This window comes from Lynx rufus, unplaced genomic scaffold, assembly GCF_022079265.1.
Source record: "Lynx rufus isolate CCGP_SWC_20201006 ecotype Redwood Valley unplaced genomic scaffold, mLynRuf1.p SCAF_3, whole genome shotgun sequence".
NCBI lineage: Eukaryota > Metazoa > Chordata > Mammalia > Carnivora > Felidae > Lynx > Lynx rufus.
The window spans coordinates 116,717,439-116,723,624 of NW_025814845.1; positions in this window are offsets into that span (position 1 = coordinate 116,717,439).

Sequence of the window (6,186 nt, forward strand, 5' to 3'; positions counted from 1 at the left end):
TGTTGCCTAACTTGTTAATAAGATATATAGTTGATCTTATTCCCATGAAAGATGAGAATAAAGCAGATTTGGAAATTGTGTAAAAAGGAAAATGAAAGTGATAAATTTTAAATATTAAAAGTATATACCATATGCCAACAGGGGTTTTATTTTAAATAAGATCATAAAAAATAAATAAATAAAAGTTTTGGTACAATGCTTTATTTTCCAGCGAGAGTGTTACATTTAAAGATGGTTTTTTTTTTTTAAATGTTTATTTATATATGAGAGAGAGCAGAGAGAGATGGAGACAGAATCCAAAGCAGGCTCCAAGCTGTCAGCACAGAGCCTGACATGGGCCCGAACTCACGAACCGTGAGATCATGGCCTGAGCCAAAGTCGGACACTTAACCAACTGAGCCACCCAGGCGCCCTGCTGAAGTGTTAAATTAAATATCCTATCCTTGGTTTCCTTCGGTTGTAGTTAGTTTGTGTACAGTGCTTTCAGTGCAGCTTCTGGTTTATTTATTTAATTTTTGTGTGGTCCAATCCCTGCCCCCCCTAACCCACACACAAAGGACCTGAACAATTGTTACAGGTAGTGGTTGTACTCTCTCTCCCCCTGCAAGCTTTGAAGGTGCTTCCCCTGCATCAAAGTACTTCATGGCTCTGTGTATCTCCGCCCAACTTCAAAGCCTCACTGCAGGAATCTGTAGTGCCTTATACCATGCAGCTCTAAAGGAGCTATTACTCTCCATTTATTGTGCAAATTTTTATGTAGATGCCCTGCTATCTTTCTTGACTCACCACTTGGTCTCAGAATAGCTCCCCCAGCTATGATTAAGAACTGTCTAGAAAAATTATCTGAAGGAATAGATTAGGGTCAGACTGCTGGAAACTAATCCTGCTAACTCTTGTGCTTTTAGTGTCTCTGATGCCACACCCTGTTCAACTAACTATAAGGTTCTACCAGCACAGTAGCTGGGGAACTTTCCCTTAGGAGCCTAGAGGAAGCGGGTTAGTTTTGATTTAAGTTGCGGCTAAAGAAAAAAAAAAAATGTTTCGCCTTTTATAGAACTTATTGGTAGAAGATTCTGAAAGGAACAGGAGTCCTGAGATACAAGAGCAAATAGATGCTATTGAGCAGAAAGATAGGCTGTCTAATAGAAGCTTCTGCAACGATGGAAACGTTCTGTAATTCTGTGCTATCCGATACGGTAGCCCCCAGCTACATGTGGCTGCTGAGCACTTGAAATATTCCTAGGATGACTGAAGAGCCCAGTCTTCAATTTTATTTAATTTTAATTAATTTTAAGTGTTATAAATGGTAAGTGTCTATTGTATCGAACAGCATAGTTCTAGGAATGAACGCTGTGTGTTTGCGTGTGGGTAGAAAATGTAGGACTTCAGCCAGAGGTAAGAGAAGGATAAGGAAGAAAAAATAGTGCCTACTTGCAACCTACCGGGGAAAATCCTTTTGACCTGTCACCACAATAGCTCCACCCAGGCAATAAGGAGATCCTAGCAATCAGACCTAAAAAGAATAGTGTCATCATTTCTTTTCATTAATCATTAGAGAACAAGGCTGCCGTGCCCACATACAGGCTGGCACTTCCCTGCATTCACGCCTCCTGATTGATAGCATTTCAAGTCATCTTGTGGTAGGCAATGGACAAGGGGGAAAAGTAATGAAATTGCCTCGTCATTTACCAGCCCAAGCCAATAATGTGTCACTGTGCATGGCTGTCACTTTTATACATCAAGGGTGCCCAATATCAGGTAGGACACTGGCCCTTTCAAAGCGACATAAATCAGGAGTTTGTACAGGCGGAGAGGGGTCATCAGGAGGCCACAGGAATCTCAGGCCTGTCCACTTGTCTGATTTGGGGCCTTGACATTGTTCCCTGAGCTGGCAAAAACTTGGGATTCTGAATACTTTGCTGGGAACTCCAAGCCACATGGGTGCTGCTGGTGACCTCCTCACAGAAGTGAGGAAGGGAACAGCGGGAGATTACGCGGACGGGACTGGCCACTGACGACGTGAGAGAAGATCCCTGCAGGGGTGACTCCTGGAGCTTCCAGACACAACAGCAGCAAAGACAGTCCCCCGACCCCCATTTCCCACCCCCCTCCTCTACGTTTATTTTCCTGCTCTGTTCTAATTAGAAAACACCCAAGAAACCTTGGAAAGTATAAAAAACTAGACATTAATAAGTTTTTCGCCAAATGGCGGGGGTGGGGGAGGGTGACTTGTTAATGAACCCACCATTCACTTCAGTGAAGTTGTCTTTTTTGCTTTCCCTCCTGAAGCAGCATCTGGGCACAGCATTTAGCAAGGTACTGAAATGTTTAACTGCTGCTGCTGTAGGACTTTCTAGTCAGGAGAGATCTGCCATTTTCATCATGGATTCTTTTGTTTTTCCCCGTGGCCAGCTGCTGCGAAGATGCAGTCAATTTAGATTAAACAGGCTGAGGAGCGCTATTCAATATGTCAGCCAGGCACACTTCTCTAAATCCAGCGTTCAGCAGGTACAGTTTAGAAAAAAAAAAGTCAGGGGGGCTGTTGACAGAGGGGCGCAGACTGCTTTTACGCCTGGGAACGGGAGCAGGGGTCCTTGGAGGGCAGCCCCCGGTTCCTCCACATTAGGCATTGGGAGCAGCTCGGCCCTTTCTTTCTGCCCGTCTTCACCCTTGTCCTGCTCCTCCCCTTCCCCTGCTGCCACTGGCTTCTATCTCCATTGTTCCCTTAAGCCCAGCAGCCAGCGCGCAGCCAGGCCCAGCACACGCTCCGCAGCCAGCCAGCAACTTCCTCCTAAGCTGCAGTGCATAATTACAACCAGCTGCTCCGGGCTGTGGGCCGGCCGGCTCTGCAGACAAGCATCCCCATACCCCCAGTTCCAGGGAGGCGACAGCCTGCTCTTGGCAGGAGCAAATTCTCCGAAGGAAGTGCCCACACCCTTGGAAGGAGAGAGAGCAGCCCTTCCCTCTCTCCTGGCTCCCAGAGGCCAGCGCCCCATCGGGTCTCCCCTCTTCTTCTCCACTTGGTCGGACAGAGAGAGTTGTTTTTATTGTTCGCCTGAAGGTGCCTGCTCTGTCACCTGCAGCAGCCCTTGCCCTGCTGGTCTATTGTCCGTGCTGGTGCCATTGCAAGCAGGAGGGTGCGTTCTGGGCCCAACTCAGGGGGCAGTGGCGCGAGGAACCCAGGTCCCCGTGGGCACCTTGGCTTGTGAAGGGGTACAGATACAGGGGCAGGAAACGTGCGCTGCCCTCGGCTGGCATGAGGCAAAAAAGACTACTGATGTTGCTTTAAAAAAATACCACTGAAAATCCAAACAAGGCTAACGTAACCTCTGTAAGGAGAGCAGCGTGTGGGCAAGATTGCTGAGGATTTGCCCATGCCCCGCCTCGGAGCTGTGGGTTCATTTTGGGGCCTCAGTGATCTTTCAGGCTTGGCTACAAGTATGACTCTGATCCAAAATTAGGCTTTGAATGTGTAACACAAGGCTCCCTGCCCCACCCACCGCCTCTCTCTGCCCTGTGCTGTTTCTTCAGAGCCTGGCACTGGGCCAGATCTGGCCCTTCCAGCTCCTGGGGGAAGGGCTGGCAGCAGTGTTCTGTGTGCAGCCAGGACTTTAGGGTGGGTGAAGGTGCACGGCACGAGGCAGGAAAAGAAGGGAAGACTGCTATTCTAGGGAAGGGCACCGAACCCTCAAATCACCCACCCCATCTAGTCAAGCCGGGGAAGACCATGCAGGTGGGAGGGCAGCGTGCCGCCTCGGCTGCCCGCATCGCTCCTGCCTACCTGTGCCTTCCAGCTCTGGCTCTTAATAGGCCTTCAGCAGCAAGAGAGCCAAGCCAGGCCGGGCCAGCTGCTCTGTCATGCCCAACAGCAGCCTCAGAGGTAGGGAGCAGCTGGGAGTCTGCTGTCGAAAAGGAGCTGCTCATTTTACAGGGCAATTTCCCAGGGACGCCGGTCCTGGCAGTATGAGATCAAGTGGGGCAGAGAGGAGCATCTTTGAGAGGGGTCATTCTGTCTGAGCGTCAGCAACCAGACTGTGGCCAGCAGCAGCAGGCTAGCTGTCTGTCATGTTGGGGTTCCCCTTTGCAGATTTCTTTGTTTCAGTGTTCAAAAATCTCAGTAGAGGGGTACCTGGGTGGCTCAGTCGGTTAAGCCTGACCGACTTCATCTCAGGTGGTGATCTCGTGGTTCATGAGTTTAAGCCCTGTGTCGGGCTCTGTGCTGACAGCTCAGAGCCTGGAGCCCTGCTTCAGATTCTGTGTCTCCTTCTCTCTCTGCCCCTCCCCCACCTCTCAAAAATAAATAAACATTAAAAAGATTTTTTTTTAAATCTCAGTAGAACTCTTTTTTAAGAGGATAGCTCCTCGCAAGGAATTGTAATAGCAACCTGTGTCAGCAAAGGGCATGCAGGGAACAGGGGTCATCAGTGAATGTGTGTAAACAATGGAGTTTGCGCCTCATCAACTGTAGCTTTTCTGGGTTTCTACATCAGTCTCTGATGATCTTTGCAATTTAATTCCCATAGGAAAAAAGAATGCCAGTTTCAAGTGCTCTTTTGGTGTTCAACCCATGCTTTCCCTTTTGATTCTTAAGCCTGGATACACTTTAGAAGCACATACAAAGCAAACACATGTCCGTAATAGCATCACGACGCAGCTATTTCAGCCTGAATATTACTTGTGCAGCTTGACTGGCTCTTCCACTTAAAGCAGTTTGGAGGTCCCAGTGACTCAGTGATGTAATTTTTGGCAGGTTTTTCTCCGGCCTTGCGACGAGAAACAAGCTTAACAAGCAAACAGACGTGTCTGGCTTCTCACGTTGCCGCAACCCTTATTTGAGAGCACCAAGAATGAGAGGATTCCTCCAGAGGGTCCCACTCTCCAGAGGAGGAGTGTGCAGATGGCAGCAGCAGCCTTGTTATATCAGCAAGGAGGAAAAAAGACGTAGAAAAACAGAGACTGAGAAAAGTTCAATCTCAGGGCGCCTGGGTGGCTCAGTCGGTGAAGCGTCCGACTTAGGCTTGGGTCATGGTCCCACGGTTCATGAGTTTGAGCCTCGCTGATACTTCCCTCTCTCTCTGCCCCTCTCCTGCCCACACTCTGTCTCTATATCTCAAAATAAATAAAACTTACGAAAAGAAACATTTTTTAAAAGGAAAAAAGTTCGGTCTCCAGTATTCTCAAAAATGAAGTTGAGAGGGACAAGCACCAGATTTTGAGACAAGAGACTTGGTTATTTTCACAGCTCTGACTGACTCTAATTACCTGTGTGGACTTTGACATCCATTCATTTCTCCTGGTTTAAGTTTTCTCATCTATAGAATAGGGGTGATGATACCAACTCCCTGTAATTCCACCACAGATGTGTGTGTGTGTGTCTGTGTGTGTGTGTGTGTGTGTGTGTGTGTGTTGTGTGTGGTGACAGCAAGACAGCAAGCACACTAACCATATTAAAAGTAGGATAGGGGGGCCTGGATGTCTCAGTCTGTTAAGTGTCTGACCTAGGCTCAGGTTATGATCTCACAGTTTGTGGGTTCGAGCCCCATGTAGGGCTCTGTGCTGACAGCTCAGAGCCTGGAGGCTGCTTTGGATTCTGTGTCTCCCTCTCTCTCTGCCCCTCCCCCACTCAGACTCTCTCTCTCTCTCTCTCTCTCTCTCTCTCTCTGTCTCAAAAATAAATATTGAAAGAAAATTTTAAAGTAGTATAAAAATGCATTCTATGATTGAAAAGTAACCTAGCAGAAATAACAGCCATGTGTGTTCCTTGTACATGCTTATACTTATCTATTATTTAAGTGAACATTTAGGTCTAGCCACTCAAGTGGGTTTCACGGAACACCATTCACTGATAAATGAAGAAACGCAAGTACTTTTTCAGGTGTAAGATCATCTTTCTATTTAAAAAAGATCTTTTCTGTAATGTTTAGACCATCTGACGAGGTTTTATTTTACTGCACAAAGGAAAGCCTGAGTCTTTCAGGCTCCTTCTAGCATCTCCCAGTGCTTTACAAAGATGTTCATGACAGTCGGAGAGCAAGCTATCATGTATCACTCTTTCCACCAACAGATGGAGAAACTGAAGCATAAAGAGGTGAAACGAGGTCACCGAGGGAGCAGGTGATGGACTGGCTTCTGGTCTCTTGATCCAAACCCTGCTCCACTTTGTCTCTCTCATAAACAGCCATCAAT